This window comes from Vitis riparia, chromosome 12, assembly GCF_004353265.1.
Source record: "Vitis riparia cultivar Riparia Gloire de Montpellier isolate 1030 chromosome 12, EGFV_Vit.rip_1.0, whole genome shotgun sequence".
Taxonomy (NCBI): domain Eukaryota; kingdom Viridiplantae; phylum Streptophyta; class Magnoliopsida; order Vitales; family Vitaceae; genus Vitis; species Vitis riparia.
Window position 1 is genome coordinate 2,001,185 of NC_048442.1, and position 19,108 is coordinate 2,020,292.

Here is a 19,108-nt window from a genome sequence, read left to right on the forward strand (position 1 = left end):
AGTTGTGGGCTGATAAAAAAAAACCCCAAATACCCTTAAAATGTAATAAACCTGTCAAGAATCTATTTATTGTTTAATTTTACCCGTTGGCCCTATTTATGGATTTCAAGGCACCCTTTAATTTTAGGGTTGCATCCTTTGGACACTGCCATTCAATTTGGGTTGCATAACTTCACCATGTGCAAACTCATTTATGTAGAGTTCTACCTTTTGAAAAGGTATTTTTTTAACTTATATATATATTTTCATTTGAAAATATTTTTGACATTTTGAACCTCCAAAAATCATTCTCAATGGGCTCTTATTATTCTAAAGTTGCTCGCTTTGAGCATTTTATGAAAATTTGGCATAAACCACCTTCCTCTGACATAACCTGTAAAACAAAGTTTAACTTAGAGATTTTCACTAGGAAAGACCCATCATCATTCCCCTTCTTTTGAATAAAGCTTCCTTTATTTGTATTATTATTTTCCTACATTGTGGAGTGTATAATGAGATGAGATATATTCAAATTAAATTGTTAAGGTGATATTTGGATATATTTACTATTTTTTGTTTCTAAAAACAGAAAATAATAGGAAGTCTTGTGTAAAAATATAGGAGTACTTTTGTATATAGGCGGAGGGTATACGAATATGGTTGATTTCATAGATTGGTTGGGATTGGGATAAGGGTGGGAGTATTTTTTGTGTTTTCCCTCTTTCCTTTTTTTGCCAATTGTACTTTGTATACATCCTGTGTACTCTTGTGTGCTTTTAGTACCTATTAATACACTCTCTTACTTATCAAAAAAAAATATAGGAGTACTTTTATGCTAAAAGTAGGGATCTATCTCAAGTTCTTAAAAACTGATATCAAAGTATTTCCATTTTTTTAAAACTATTATCTTCTTCAGATAGGTCTCTACCATATGTAATTGTAAATTCATACTATTTTCTATTAATAATAATAAAAAAAGTAGGGTATATAAACATCATCACCTAAGTGACTATCCTTTCAGATAATCTGATCAATAGATTTAAAGGTAATGGGGTTAATGTGGGTGCTCAATATCACAAGCACTACTCCATGCTCTACTGTGCCTAGTTTGAGCTTCTAGGTGCAATAGTATGGTTGGCAAGCTCCACCTTGCTTGAGTCAAATTCATCATCTATTCTTAATACACTCAAGTAGGATTATCAAAATATCTCTAGGCGAAGATTTAGGATTTCATACACATATACCTCTACTACCCCTCAAGTATACAAAGGGTGCCAGAAGACTATTAGAAAACATATAATTAATGGACCCTATATAATCAATATAGTGGAACAAAGAGAAAACACCAGTACCCAAACAACCTCTACATCAGAAATTCAGAGAGTGAATAAATGCATCTTTTGAAGGTTGAGTCAATCATTCTAGCCCTCAAAAGTTGTATGGTTCTGTTCTTAACATGGTAAATATGTTATGTGATTTTTTAAATGGGTTGCTTTCTTTCAGCCTCCAAATATTATAAGGAAAAGCAGGTGTTGCCAACTTTCTTATAAAAATTGCTTGATATTGCTATAGAGAAACGTCCATGGAAGTGCAAAAAGGATTGATTATGTGCTTACTGTAACAATCTGAATTTACAATTGCACTGTCAACTCATTCAACTAATTTTTCCCTGTATTTCTGCAGATACTCCTGCATCAATGCACTGCTTAAGACATTGAACAAGATGAAAGACAATGTGTGCTTTATTTTATCATATCATCCTATCAACTCCATGAACGAAGAGAGACACATAGGCTGGATACAAGATGTTTTGGAGATAAATCAGAGTAAGAGAACTGAAACATCTTCCAAGAAGAAAGAGAAAAATGTTTTAAAAGTACTACCTTCTGAGATCACTAGATTGCTGGATCATTCAGTCAGTGACATTAAAGCTCGTGTCCCAGAAGACAACATTTGGACCATAAGTAGGAGTGGTCCAATGTTTTTAACAGCTTATAAAAGGAACTTGCTTAATTTGGTCACTGCTATTCGCCAACTTTTAGAATATATAGAACTTGTGGAATTTCAGAGCATTGCTATTTCTGTAATAGATTATACAAGCCTCATGTCAAGATTGGAGAATCTACCACGAATCAGGGAAATGTTTAATATTGTCATTCAAGTTAATGCCTCATCTTATTCAAACATTGAAGGTATTGAACATAGCATCTCGAGAGGATTGGGTCTATCAACATCGAGCAGACAGGAAGTAGATGAATTTTTGAAGAGCACAAGCTTCTTAATCCTTCTTAATGATGTTGACCGAAGGATAAAACTGGATAATGTAGGGACCAACTAGTGGGACTCAAAGAACAATCAAAAGATAATTTTTGGACTTGGGCCTTGGGATGATGGCTATATGATAGTGGATCTGTATATCATAATGCAGGATCATCTATCATCATGGAATTTATTTTGCAGTATTGTTGGAGAAGCTATGGGTTCTTGGAGGATAGCCAAACATGTGTTTAAGCGTTGCTGTGGCCATTTACTTGCCATTGTTCTAATGGCTAGAGCCCTGAGAGGTGTTGAAAGTGTTCAGATCTGGAAACATGCATCTCATGCACTAGACTTGCTACCAACATCACAAACGGAAGATAGAATTTTGTTTAATGCATTGGCATTCATTTTGCCGCTTTTAGGTATAGCAGATGAATGTGTAAAATACTGTGCATTTTATCTGGACAGTGAAGGGACCTACAGAGTTGATTTGATTGAGAATTGGATGAAACACAAGTTCATTAGAACATTTGATGAAGGAAAAAAGATTGTGCAAAAACTTGTCAATGCCTTCTTGTTGGAAAGTTGTGGAAATGGAGATTTAGTCAGGATGCGAGATGAGATGCGTAAGGAATTTCTGAATTTGTTTAAAACTAAAATGAATCCAATGCTTCTTGAGCTAGGCGGAAGAGGACTGATGGAGGTACCAAAAAATGTGGCATGGGAGAAAGTCAGTGAGATTCACTTGATGAATAATAAAATCTCTAAGCTGCCAGATAATCCAAATTGCCCTACACTCAAAAGTATTATTTTTACAAGTCAACCATCACCTGAGTCATTTCTCCATATTTTTTTGAATGCATGTCTATCCTCCAATGCTAGACTTGTCCCAAACTAGAATAAGATCTTTACCACAATCTATTTTTAAGTTGGTCCAACTCCGACGACTTTTTTTATAAGGTTGTGAACTCTTCATGGAGCTCCCTCCTAAAATTGGAGGACTTAGTCATCTTGAGGTGCTTGATCTTGAAGGGACTGAGATCATAGATTTACCTGCTACCATCGGAAAATTGACAAATTTGAGATGCTTGAAAGTGTCATTTTATGGGTATAATAATAGCAGTAGAAAAAACCACCATTCGGATAAAGTCATTACCTAGAATGTGATATCCAGTCTTCTTCAATTGGAAGAGTTGAGCGTAGATGTGAATCCAAATGATGAGCGATGGGATGTGGCTGTCAAAGATATTATAGGGGAAGTTTGTAGCTTAAACCGGTTGGATTCTGTTAAGCTTTACTTGCCAGAAACTGTACTTTTGAATGACTTGAGGAATGAATCATCACAAATAAACCTGTCATGGATGCAATTTAGATTTACTGTTGGCAGCCATATGAAGTGCATTATATCTCAAGTGCCACCTGAACCTGCAGCTAAATTTGAAGAGCAAGAAAGCTGCTTGAAATATGTGAATGGTAAAGGTCTCCCAACCGAAATTAAGGAGATACTCCAACATGCTATTGCATTTTTCCTAGATCGCCATATAATTGTTACCAGTTTATCAGAATTCGGGATTGAAAATATGAAGAATCTAAAATTTTGCATATTAGGGGAATGTAATGAGATTCAAACCATTGGAGATGTAGATGATAAAGTTGTTGTACTTGGATCATTGGAGTACTTGAACCTTTATTACATGAAGAATTTAAGGAACATCTGGAATGGGTCATATGGTTGTGGTTTTTTGTATAGTCTAAAAGCTTTGGAAGTGTGTTCTTGCCCTCAGTTGACTACCATTTTTACTTTGGAATTGGTTAAGAATCTCAAAAACTTAGAGGAGCTTGTGGTTGAAGACTTCCTTGAAATCAATAGCATAGTGACTTATGAAGTTTCTGTTGTAGATGTAAGGGCATGGACAATGTATCTTCCAAAGTTGAAGAAGATATCGCTTCATTACATGCCTAAATTGGTTAGCATTTTTGGTGGTTTATGGATTGCACCAAGTTTAGAATGGCTAAGCTTCTATGATTGCCCAAGCCTCAAAACTCTTTACCCAGAGGAAGTTAACAGTGGCGAATTAAAAGTTGTAATTGGTGAGGCAGACTGGTGGTGCGCATTAAATTGGAATCAATCAAATTCTATTAGAGTATTTTATCCAAAAATGAATTTTGATAAAATGTCTACTCTCTAATAAAAATTCTTCTTCTTCACACAATTCCAATTAATAAATATTTTATCTAGGAAATATTTTTAAAGAAATTTATTTCCATCAAATTACTAAATATCCATCAAATTACTAAATATCCATCAAATTACTAAATATCATTTTGGTAATAACCTTTAATGATAAATTATTTCTAATGAAAATTTTCATAAAATATTTATTATCAATAAAATTTTGAAAACTTGAGAGCACCTTATCCAATTAGGAAAAATTTAATTCTCTAAGGATTCTCAAAAATAAATTTAAGGAAGATATTTTTAATCCTTAAGAATAAATTTAGAAAGGAACTTTAGCTCCCATATTCAAAATTTGTCATAAATTTAATTTTCTCAATCATACACCTTTCCAATTTAATAAATATTCTTAAATATAGAATCTAATTTTCATAATAATCTATTCCATTAAAATTACTAAAAATAAAACTTTTAGTAATTCCTTTGATGATAAGTTATCCATCTTGAAAATTTTCAAATACAAATATTTACTCTCCAAATAAAGGATTAGTGTAATAAGAAAGTTTCCAAAAAACTTAAAAAATAAAAACTAGAGAGTACTTTATCCAAGGGAAACTTTATTGTATAAGAATTCTCATCAAAATAATTTTAAAGAAAATAATTTAGAATCTTTTAGAATAATTTAGAAAATGAAACTTTGCGCTCTAATTTATTTTCACAAGTTTTATTTTCTTAATCTACACTATTCCAAAATTAAGTAAATAACATGCTTTGGAATCTAATTTAAAAAAAAAAAAATTATATCCATTAAAATTACTAAGAGTTTCATACAATATTCATAAGAAGTTTTCAATAATTTTTGTGACCTTCTTAAAATAAATTATCTATCATGAGAATTTCCAAAAACTTTATTTATTCAGTAAATTGAAATACTTGTACTTATAAGGAATATCCAATTTTATAAAGATTTTAAAATAAGATAATCTTCCCTTAATATAGAAACTCAAGTCCTTGAAGATTTCAAAATTAGAAAACTTGAAAAAAGGAATCTTCTAAGGATTTTTAGAAAAGGAAATTAGATTCTCTCACAAATTTTAAAAAATATTTCCATAAAAAAAATTCCTTAATAGTAGCATCATTCCTATTTTGAATAAAACTTTAATTTGGAAATAACCTTCTCATGAAAATTTATTTTCCATAAGAAAATCCAAAATTAGAAACTTTGAAAGCACTTCTCATCACATGCAATATGACAATATGCATAAAAAGGAAATATTCAAAAAGAGATCCCATGGCCAAAGGATATTTTTCACAACTTTCTAATTGTGAACCAAAGCCAATTATTTTCAACTTGACATAAATATTTGGCAACAAAACTTGCCAAAAGAAGCTCCTGTATAGCTGCCACAATTCAACAACTTTCAAGCCCAACAAGTGGCCTAAAAGATGAGCCCAAATAAGCAAAAAGAATTGGACTTGTATGCAATCTCGTAACAGCATACCCTCTGCACAGCTTTGGGTCAAACAACCATATCTCCCTTGTTTCAATTCCAAATCACAAACTATTTATCGTGTTAGATTCTTGACTTCCTAAGCTTCAAAAACTTATGCAACTTGCTCCAAGAAACTCATAGAAGGCAGCCCCAATTTTGAGTCAAAGTAAATGTTTTTGTGCAACCATGGATCTCAAAAAAAGAAAAAAGAAAAAAAAGAACCTTTCTCCTGTCTTTTTTTTTTTTATTCTTTATTCAATCAAAGGAAGAGTTCAACATTTCTTCCACAACCATTAAAATCCTTGAATCTTCATAGATGATGCTCCAATAAAGATTGGATCTTTATTGACATCAATCATGAAATCTGCTCTTGTAGCCCTCCATAGATGATAAAAAAAAAAGACATTACATCATAAAATAAAATCTTATGCTCCTATAATGGAGCTTACAACCCAATTTATAGAAAAGATTAAAACGTTACAAGAGAAAAAGAAAACTATGCTCCTTTAATGGAGCTTACAACCAAATCTATGAAGAAACAAAGAAAGAAAACAAATTATGCTATTCAATCATCACAAGCAATAATAAAAAGGAACGTACATGTGTCTCTTCGCCATGACATAATATCAAGGTTGCAAAAAGATGTTAGCACACCCTAAATAAAGATCTAAGCATGCTTATAACTGTATGCTTTGATACCAATTATTGACATCTTAGATCTAAGCAACGAAAGCAATACCAATTTTTTTTTAAATTGATATTTTAGGGTTAAAGTATTAACCTTTAGGTTTGGGAACATACAAGGAAAAAATGAGACAATGATAGAGAAAAAAAGTCATCTTTTTTAATGATGATTATTCTAAAAAGCGTCATCTTTTTGGCAGTCATCAATTGGGAGGGTCATATGTTGACTATTGTTTCAAGTCATTTTTTCTTAAAGATGCCTATTTTTCCCAGTAATCTTTTGTTAATAATGCCCATTTTCAATTGTCATTATTTCATTTGTTAATTGTTTATTTTGGTCATATTTTCTTAATAATGTTTATTTCTTTCTATAGTCTACTCTTACTAATGTCTATTTTGATATGTTATTATTATTCATTTACAACTATTTTCATGTTCCTGCAATATTTTTTCTCAATCATTAGAATTATACAATGACTATTTTGAAAATAGTCATCTGTACTTTTGTTTTATGCATTTGTTAATAACTATGAAAAAAATATGATAAAAATGTTAATTATAAATAAAAATGCTATCAGAACCTATTGCAATGTTGTTGGAGACTTGTTACAATGCTATTGCAAAATTGTTTTCAACTATGGTAGATTACTCCTAATTTTAATTTAACTAAATATGATATGATGATGAGAGGAAAAAATAATTAATTATTGAACATTGAAAAACTTTAAAACAAATAAAACATATGTATGAGTAAATAATAATAAATTTACAAAATCTGAAGCTCATGGTTTGGAATTATAGTATTTTGAATGTACAAAACACATTCATGCATAACAAAAGGATTGATCTATAAACAAAATAATTTTTTTATAAAAAAAATTCTCTTGTAGCCCATGATTTTGCTTGGTAAACAATCTACTTTGAATGACATGAAACCTGTGACTTTCAACAACACCAACAATTTGCTAGGTAATTCTTTGCATTATCAAGGAAGTATTGTAATTTAAAACAATAATAAAGGAAAAAAATAGCATTATCAATGATATAAAAGCAAAAAATTAATAGAAAACTCACCAAGTTTTTTGCAATGAGGACAAAACTTTCATTACAGTCTTCAGTCTGTTATATATAACAATCTAGAACACAAATTAAAGTTTTATATCAAAGAGAAAAAGTAATGCTTTTAAACCAATCAAAAAATTTCAACCTCCAACCCTTGTTATTATAATGAATGTAGACCTGTCCTTATCACCTTCCTATGTCACTTCGCCTTCCCGGACCACCACCTTCGTCTCTTCTTCCACAACTTCAACGTCAACAACTTTTAAAATAATTTTTATTATTTTAAAATTCTTAGAAATATGGTAAATTATTTTGTATCAAAGAAGAATTAATTTAAAATTTTTTTTAATGCATTAAGATGATGATTTCTAGCACATGAAAAAATAACAAGTTAATATTTAATACTATTAAACATTACTTAGTCTTAATTTAAATTAAATCCTATTTAGAATTAAGTTAAAAATAAAAAAATACACACCACATAAGATTCAAGGGGCTTATTTGAGATAGTTTTGTGTTTTTGGTTTTAATTGAAGTTGAATTAATGTTAAAGTATAACAATTTATTAAATATGAAATAACTTCATATATATAAACTAAAATAGAGATTTTATAAATTTTTATAATTTTTTAAAACTTGTAATTGTTTTTAACAAGATTAACTAAATAAATATAAAAACTTTTATTTTCCTAAAAAAAATGACTTGTGAAAGTAGATGCAAAGGCATGAAAGTCAAGAACTATGATCAATGGCTATTGGGTATGACTTGAGGAATGGTCTACCATGTAAACCCAACCCAAAGGCAAGTCAATCCAAAAAATTGCTTACAAGTCTAATAAGAAAAAGTTTGGTCCATAGATAACTAAGGCCCACATCCTTCCTTTTGAACATGACAACACCATGATAAGGGTTTTGAATGAGACAGAAGATATTTAAGTTATGCTTGGTATCAGAGAATTTGAGATAAAATGTAAAGGAAAGAAAATAGAAAGAAAAATACAAGAAAAGAAAAAAAAAAGATTTAAAGTTAATAAATTACTTTCATATTTTATTTCAAACTTATTTAACTTATTTTACTATTTCTATGAAAAGATTAAATAATTTAAAAATGCATAAATTTTTAAATAATTTTGATTATATTTGATTTTATTTCATATTTTCCATGGTGAAATCAAACATTAAGAAAATTATTTTCGTTAATTTTTTTCCTTTTCTTAGTACTTTTGTTTTATTAGGTTGAATTATTAAACCCACTATCTCAAACATGTTAATTAATCAATTTTCTTTTAGTCGTTTAGCTAATATAAGAAACCCTTCTAGATCATGTTTTAAAAATATTAAAATATTATTTTGTAATTAAGATTTTTTTTTTTTAAGAAATTTGCAAAATGCCATTTTTCATCCTATATCATGACCATAGGTTTCTCATTTCTCATTTCTTTGGGCCAATCGCAATTGGACTTGACCTAGTCCAATTTGGTTTACAACCAAAGGTAACAAATAGTAAGGAAAATAATACAATTTCTTCTATCTTATTTTGATTTGTAAGAAGTTGGTTAATGATTGGGTATGCTATAAAATATTAATGAAAGATAATTAAATTGAAGTATTTACAAATTCAAATATTTGAACAAAAATCCATTCTGTAATGAATATATATATGTATGTATGTATGTATGTATGTATGTATGTATGTATGTATGGGTATTCTAATTTAGTGAATGAAATTCTTGCTCAATTTCTTTGTCGAAGAAGTCGTTCATTCTAATATGTTTTCTACAAATGTTTTATTTCTTTTCAGTTTTTGATCTTGAGTTATTTTTTCTAAATAATTTGGTTTTTAGATAGATCATTTTTTATATCATTCTTATTTTAAATAAAACAAGTTTCCAATGAGGAATTTTTTAAGAGTTTTTAATTTGAAATTTTCTAAATTTTTTTCTTTTTGTCATAATTTTTTCTTTTATTTATATTTTTTTACAAAGTGAAAGAGATAAGGTAAAATAATAACTAATTTAAAATAAGGTAAGCAATTTGAACCACACAACTACACAAATGCAAGTAAAGGTAGAAATTCTTTGTCTGGTCAAATGAGAGGACTTATAAAGATATTTTTTAGAAATAAGTAAACACATTTATAGGATGATATAAGAATTGGTAAAGAAATTTGTTAAATATAATAGAGAAATTTCTTAAATGAATTGATAAAGAAATTTGTTGGATATAATAGAGAAATTTCTTAGATGGCCTCACAATTGGTAGGTAGAAATTTTTTTTGGATAACCACAATAATTGAATGTGAATAGGTAAAGAAATTTCTTAGATGGTTAGATGAATTGGTAGGTAGAGAATTTTATTGGATGACCAAAATAATTGAATGTGAATAGGTGGTAGAGAATTTTCTATGATGACCACCGTAATTGAATGTGAATAGATAGAGAAATTTCTTAGATTGTCACATGAATTGGTAGGTAGAGAATTTTCTTGGATGATCACAATAATTAAATGTGAATTGTTGGAGAAATTTCTTAAAAGGTGACAAAAATTGGCAAAAAAATTTTCAAGTAAGTTTGAGAAATTTCTCCCATGGTAACAAGAATTGATGGAGAAGTTTCTTGAAGGTGGATAATTAGGTTAAGAAATTTTTTGGATGACAACAAGAATTGGTGAAGAAATATTTTGGATGGTTAAAGGAAACTGCGTACCATTCTATTTGTTTCAAACAACATCAAGAGTGTATTTAGTAATATTTGCTTTTAGTGAAAGTGTTTTCTATAGAAGTGTTTTTGAAAGAATTACATATCAAGTGTTTCTTTAAATAACACTACAAATGATTTTTTAACATTTTAAAAGTATTTTCTAAATTTTATCAAATACCTTATTTTTCTTCAAAAACTTTTTTTTTATGCTAAAAGTGTTTTTAAAATTTTATCAAATACTTAATTTTTCTTTAGAAAAGTTTTTTATATTAGAAGTGCTTTCTAAAAGCACTACCATGAGGACCTTGACATTTTGCCTCTAATGAGGCTAAGGTGATGAGCAAGTTTTAGCAAGAGAATGTGCTTACTTGCTTTGCTGAAAATGTAATGAATGTGTTTGGTTTGTAGTGGTAAAAAGACTCATAAAGGTGTTGTGCCTTAACTAAGCATGCCAAAAATTTGTCTATGCAAAATTTGAAAGACCTACAAAAAATAAGCAAAAAGATGAAAAAAAAATATACAAATAAAATTATTTTATTAGAAAATTTTTAAGGTACAATTCTTTGGAGTAATATTTTTTACAAAATAACATTTTCCTCTTATTCAATCACTTTCATCACAATTCAAAGGATGATGATGTGAGTTTTTTTTTTTTTTTTTTAATTTAAAGTCCAATGAAAGCATCAAGATCTGTAGTACCTCGACGTAACATGAGCATGAAAGGGGTTCAAGAATCAATTTTCTTTTTATAAGGTCTAAAATAATTTATTTTGGCTTTTTGGCCCCATATGGTCCCACGAAGTGAAGAGTTAGGTAGGTAGTATAAGCCCTTTGACTTCCAACTATGTGCTTGAACTTGATGCACCAGAGAATCCTTCTCAACATCATCTAGTTGGGAACATTCTAAAAAGATAATTAAACTTAACATCAATAGAAATTATTTACAAATTCAAATGTTTGAACAAAAATCTAATTTGTAATGTATGTTATAAGTTTATAGTAAATATATGGTGCATCAAATTAACAAAAAAAATCAAAGAAATTTTCAAAACAACTAGAAAAAAAGGTAAAAAGATTGTTTAATAATTTTTGAAGAATTTTAATCATTTCATTAATAAATTCTAGATTTTATTTTTTGAATGACTAAATATAAATCAATTGATAGTGAGTTTTAAAATATATGATATGTAATTATAAATATTGCATTATTACTAAAACATTAATAGTTTGATGGTTAGAATTTTGATGGAATCACAACCAAACACATGTTATAAATCAGAGATTTACAGCTATTATCTATCATTTAAAATATCTTATTTAAATGATATCCTCTTCTATCATAAAAATAAAAGAACGTGAAATATATCCCAAACAAGTACTATAATTTCAATTATTCCTTTCGATTAAGAATACTAAGGGTGTGTTTGGTACGTGGGAACCAAGAATGCGAATGAATATTTTGTTTTCATTCTTATTCCCTTTTGAATAGGAATGAATTTAGTAATTTCAATTCTTGTATTTGGATGCATATAGGAATGAATATAAGATTGGAATGATAATTTGTTTCCATTTCAATGTTGAATAAAAATGGAAATGAAAATGAAAAAAATAAATAAATAAATTGTCAATAAAATCTTGTCAAAGAAGAGGACTTAGTAGAGATATTTTTCAGATGTAAGTACGTAGAAATGTTTCTAGGATGGGCAAGAATTGGTAAAGAAATTTGTTGAATGTAATAGAAAATTTTCTTAAATGAATTGGTAAATAAATCTATTGGATGTAATAGAGAAATTTCTTAAATGGTCACACAATTGATAGGTAGAGAATTTTCTTGGATGACCATAATAATTGAATGCAAATACATGAAGAAATTTCTTGGATGGTCTAACGAGTTGGTAAGTAAAGAATTTTATTGGATGACCAAAATAATTGAATGTGAATAGATGGTAGAGAATTTTCTTGGATGACCGAATAATTGAATATGAATTAGTAGAGAAATTTCTTAGGTGGTAGAGATATTTTTTAGATGTAAATAAGTAGAAACGTTTCTAGGATGGTGCAAGAATTGGTTAAGAAATTTGTTGAATGTAATAGAGAAATTTCTTAAATAAATTGGTAAAGAAATTTGTTGGATGTAATAGAGAAATTTCTTAGATGGCCTCCCGATTGGTAGGTAAAGAATTTTCTTGGATGGCCATAATAATTGAATGTAAGTACGTGGAGAAATTGGTTGGACGATTAGACGAATTGATAGGTAGAGAATTTTATTGGATGACCAAAATAATTGAATGTGAATAAGTGGTAAAGAATTGCAATAATTCAATGTGAATAGGTAGAGAAATTTCTTAGATGCTCACCCGAATTAGTAGGTAGAAAATTTTCTTGTATGGCCACAATAATTGAATGTGAATAAGTGGTAAGGAATTTTCTTAGATGACCGCAATAATTCAATGTGAATAGGTAGAGAAATTTCTTAGATGCTCACACAAATTAGTGGTAGAGAATTTTCTTGGATGACCACAATAATTGAATGTGAATAAGTGGTAAAGAATTTTTTTGGATGACTGCAATAAATGAATGTGAATAGGTAGAGAAATTTCTTAGATGCTCACTCGAATTAGTAGGTAGAGAATTTTCTTATATGGCCACAACAATTGAATGTGAATAGTAGGAGAAATTTTTTGGAAGGTGACAAAGATTGATAGAAAAATTTTCAAACAAGTTGAGAAATTTCTTCCTGGTAACAAGAATTGATGGAGAAATTTCTTGAAGGTGGATAATTAGGTTGAGAAATTTTTTGGATGACAACAAGAATTGTTGAAAAAAATATTTTGGATGGTTAGAGGAAACCACATAGCATTCTATTTGTTTCAAACAATATTAAGAGTGTGCTTAGTAATATTTTTACTTGAAGTGTTTTTAGTGAAAATGTTTTCTCTAGAAATGTATTGGAAGAATCACCTATCAAGTGGTTCTTTAAGAAACACCACAAGTGGTTTTTTAATATTTTAAAAGTGTTTTCTAAATTTTATCAAATACCTTATTTTTATTCAAAAATTTTTTTTATGCTAAAAGTGTTTTTAAAATTTTATCAAATACCTAATTTTTCTTCAAAAAGGTTTTTTTTTTATGTTAAAAGTGCTTTTAGAAAGCACTACCATGAGGACCTTGATGTTTTGCCTCTAATGAGGCTAAAATGATGAGCGGCTAGTGATTGTGTGTCTCCATTGGTTTTAGCAAGCAAATATGCTCACTTGCTTTGCCAAAAATGCAATGAATGTCTTTGGTTTGCTATGGTAATAAGACTCGTAGAGATGTTATACTTTAACTAAGCATGCCAAAAATTTGTATGTGCAAAATTTGAAAGTCCTACAAAAAATAAGCGAAAATATAAGAAAAATATACAAACAAAATTATTTGTATTAGAAAATTTTTAAGGTATAATTCTCTAGAGTAATATTCTTTACAAAATAATATTTTCCTTTAATTCAATCCCTTTGATCATAATTCAAAGGATGATGATGTGAGTGTTTTCTTAAAGTTGAAGTCCAATTAAGGGTTTGATGTGACTTATCATCGAATGACATTTGGTGAACTTTGAATACAACTTTATGATTTGTAAAAGGTTGCTCAATAGTTAGGTATGATATAAGATATTAATTAAAGATAATTAAACTTAATACCAATAAGAAGTATTTACAAATTCAAATGTTTGAACAAAAATTTAGTTTATAATGCATGTTATAAGTTTATAGTAAATATAAATATGTCATATGGCGAACCTAGAAATTTTTATTAGGAACAACTAACAAAATTATAGAATATAATATACATGAATTTTCATTTAATAAATTAAAAAATATATGGTGCATCAAATTAACAAAAAATTCAAAGAAATTTTCAAAACAACTAGAAAAAGGGTAAAAAGATTCCACTAGAATTTTTTAATAATTTTTTGTATAGCAAAAAAATCTTATAATTTTTTTGAAGAATTTTAATAATTTCATTAATAAATTCTAAATTTTATTTTTCAAATAGCTAAATATAAAAGTTTTAAAATATATGATATGTAACTATGAAAACACCACAAAACTAGTAAATTACAATAAAAAAATTAATATAAATATATGTTAAAGAATGTTACCTCAACAAAAATCTTGTAAAATTCTTAAAATTAGAAAATTGAATATGATATAAATAATGATATTTATATGTCATAAAGTTAATACTGTTTTTCTATTTTTAAAAATAAAAGATCAACATAAAATATATCTCAAACAAGTCCTATAATTTCAACCATTCCTTTGGATTAAGAATATTAAGACTATGTTTAATACATGGGAACCAAGAATGCAAATGAATATTTTGATTTCATTCGTGTTCCCTCTTGAATAGGAATAAATTTGGAGCTTCAATTCTTGTATTTAGATGCATATAGGAATGAATATAAGATTGGAATGATAATTTGTTTTCATTTTAATATTAAGTAAAAATGGAAATGAAAATGAAAAATAAATAAATAAATTGTCAATAAAATCTGTATGGTTTATAATAACTTTTTTATTTTTATTTTTTTTTTAAAATCCCACATTGAACATAGTTTGAAATAGTTTTTTATTTTCATTTAAAAAAATCTTGAAAGTTTTTTTACTAAATAATAAAAACTTATTTGGTTGTATGATTTAACAAAAAAATTATTTTTAAAATTTTCCATGACTACTTTGTTGTTGTTTTTTAGAAATAAATTTTAAAAACAAAGTAAAAAAAAAAAAAAGAAACGTTCTTCGATTTTTTTTTTCATTAGAGAAAATGAATTTCAAATCAAGTAAGACTTTGTATTGAATTTCTCAATAAATCTAATAATTTTTAATTCAAAAAATAATAAATAATTACTATAAAAAATAATAAACATCAATAATGCTTTAAATTTTTTAATAAATCTTATAATTTTATAAATAATTTGAAATTAAAAAAGCAACTTAATTAATTATAGATTATATAAAATAATTCATAATATCATCCTGGTAATTGAGTAATAAATGTATACATATAATGAAAATTTTGGCTCATTTGTACCTTAAATAATTAAATTTTATTTGTTTTTATGTTTATTTAAAATATAATAGTATTAGTAATTATTAATATTCAATAATTATTCTTTAGCTTTAACAAAATAAATTAATTATGTTTTTAAAAGATGTTAATATCCCTATTTTTATAGTATTTATAAAATCATATAAATGGTATTAGAAATTATTAATTTTGAATTATTATTATTTATTTTTTACAAAATAAATCAATTAATGTTAATATCTATATTTTACAATATTTATATAAAAAATATCACTTATAATTTTATTATATTATTAATATTCATATTTAATGAAAAACTATTTATTTTAATTTATTTGTAATTAAATTTTTATTTTTATTTTTTAAGAAGTTGTGAATTAAATTTAATTTACATTGTATAAATTGAATTTATAATTTGTGTTTTTTACAAAATTAGAAAAAAAACACTATTTTTAAAAAACAATTTATCTAAAAAAGTATTTTGTTTTTTAATTATTGAAAAGTATTTTTAAAAATAACTTGCTAGAATAAAAATAACTCTTAATTGAAATAAATTGAAATCCTACTTAGAAGTGAGATTTTTCCATTGCAATCACTTTTAATTCCATTTTCTTTCATCATTTAAATTTTTCAAATATGGGAATGAATGAGAAAAAAAATGAAATACCCATTCTCACTCTTTATTCTTGTGTATCAAACATGCTCTAAAGCCCTTGCATGACTTCACTTATTAATTCAATATCATTTTATGCTCCCCATCAAATTAATTATCTGATGAGTATTTGATACTTTTATCTAATGAATATTGCTTAATGTTTTTTATACAACTTAGATGAATATGAGAAATATAATCAAAATAATATTATGTATATTAATCTATAAAAATATTAAAAATACTTCAACATGATAAGACAGGACTATATTCTATATGGGCCAATTAGATTGGTCATTAGTCTAGGTTGATTTTTTAATGTATTATGATTTATATTAACAAAATAGGCTATTAAAAATTTTAAAATAAATGAAAAACTTTAAAACAAATATACAGACTTATGATTTGTAAGACAATAAATGTGACAATCATATAAGCCAAAGGACACAATATATAGAACAAGAAAATTCATTCCGTTCTTAATATATCTCTTTAACAATTAAATATTATCTTTCTACTATTTAATAAAATTAAAAATATTAATACACTTATATTTTGTTTTTATCATAATTTAATTTATTAATACAAAAAGAATAAATAAAAAAAAAACAAAACTCACTAATTTGATGTTATTTAATGTATATATCACCTCAATTTATAAAAAGATATTTAATTAAAAAGTTTATATATATAATTAAAGTATGTATTTGGTTCATAAATCTATGCTATTTAAAAATAAAAACCCTTATTTAAAAAAATTAATAATCAAATTCGTCATATGTCAATTAAAATAATTGTATATTATAATAATTCTTCAACATCATCATTATTTTCCTTGAATTTTGTGCACTTATTTTTAGGGAATTTTTTTGGATATAATTATTTTCAACAAAGACCTCTATTTTAAATTATGTGATGAGACTTTGGAAAATTTTAGGGGAAAAGAAAATAAAACATGAGATTTGAATTGAGAGGTATTTTTCTCTTTGTCTTCTTAGAATTTTAGGGGGAAAATGTATACCACTTGTGTCCAATAACATCCCTTGTTTTATAAAGTCCTTATACGACAACCGCTAGTTTTAGAGAAGTGAATTGCAACTCAATTAAATAACACTAAGCGGGTGTTTGTTTTTTAAATTTATTATAGAAAATAATTTGTTTTTAGATTTAAAATATTTGTTTTTAACTTTGTATTTAATTTATTACTTATTTTTAAATATTTTTTTATTTAGTAGAAAATGTCAAAATATTTAACTTTTTCTTAATAGAAAAAGTAATGTTTTTAAACCCATAAAAGAATCTCAACCTTTAACCCTTGTTATTATAATGAATCTACCTCTCCTTATCACCTTCCTTTGTCACTTCACCTTCCTGGATCACTACCTACTTCTCTTAGTCTACAACTTTAGCGTCAACAACTTTTAAAATAATTTCTATTATTTTAAAATTCTTAGAAATATGGTAAATTATTTTGCATCAAGAAAGAATTAATTTAAAATTTATTTTTCTTAATACATTAAGATGATGATTTTTAGCATATGAAAAAAATAACAAGTTAATATTTAATATTATTAAACATTATTTAGTCTTAAATTAAATTAAATTCTATTTAGAATTAAGTTAAAAAAAAAATAACACCACCTAAGATTCAAGGGGCTTATTTGAGATAGTTTTGTGTTTTTGGTTTTAATTGAAGTTGAAGTAATGTTAAAAGTATAGAAGTTTACTAAATATGAAATAACTTCATATATATATAAACTAAAATAGAGATTTTATAAAAAAAAATTATAATTGTTTTTAACAAGATTAACTAAATAAATATAGAAGCTTTTATTTTCCTAAAAAAATTACTTGTGAATTTGATTCGTTCCCAATTGATGTCTCAGCTGATTCGTGTCCAGCTGGTATTCCTTGATTTTGGTCCTCAGGGAGTAATCAACAAAATTTATAACCTATTACACCATGTACTAGGATAGCCTTAGCTAGCATAGCATAGTGGCTCTAGAGTCGTTCACTGGGATGGGTTTTCACTTTACAATTGATATTAATTCAAAGATGAATTGGTGCCTTTCCATTTCAAGGTTAGCTTTAAAAGAAGACATAAAGATGTTTGAAAAAGGATTGGTTTTAAACTAACCAAAAATAGTGACTGATTTTACTAACAAAGAAAAGTGTTTCTTGGAGTTTAGATCACTAGGCTCAGGTTCCTTGTACAAAAAAAAGAGAGTTCCGGTCACTTGTTTCTTTTCCTCGCATTAGAGAATTAACATATAGTTAATTCTCTAACCGGTGTGGTACAGATGCTTCCCTTTAATGGGTTCAAACACTAAATCCCTCTCACTGATGCAACTTGCAATGGCTTGTGCCTCTCACCTAGCATTTGCCATTCAAGGTGATCTTTAACCTTGGACTTCCCTTCTCAAGCTCGCAAGAGATAACTAATGGATGTCTCCTTGGAGTCCAAAAGCTTACCAAGTGTTGGAAATTCTAGAAAATCCTACCTTCAAGTCACTTCCCAAAAGCTCGCAAGAGGTAAATTAGTGCATCTCAATGGATGGAGATCACTTGCCTTACCAAGTGTTGGCCCAAGTGATTTAAAGGCGTTTTAAGTTAACTAAAAAGATAAAAACCATTAACGGGTCACACTTTCTCTTCATTAAAAACTAAAACAACAAAACTTCCAATTTATGCATGAGTGAACTTACCCGGCTTTCTTTACTCCAAGAGACGAAGAGCCTAGCCTCTCATCCTCTGAGGAAAAATCCTCAGAGTTTGATTGGTTAGAAATAAGAAGAACGAGAAAACAAAAATAGGAAAAACAGAGCAAGTGCTCTGTTCGTCGGTTTCATATATATCTTAGATGATCCATGATAATCGATCATGATCATAAAGGAAATTACAAGCTATATATAAGAGGTTATTCACCCCTTTGTTCTTACTTAAGGACTAAGGAATCCTATGATAGGTGGATTACAAGGAGACTTTGGGAATTTAGATAACAAATATCTAAAGCAAAATATCTCAAAGTGTC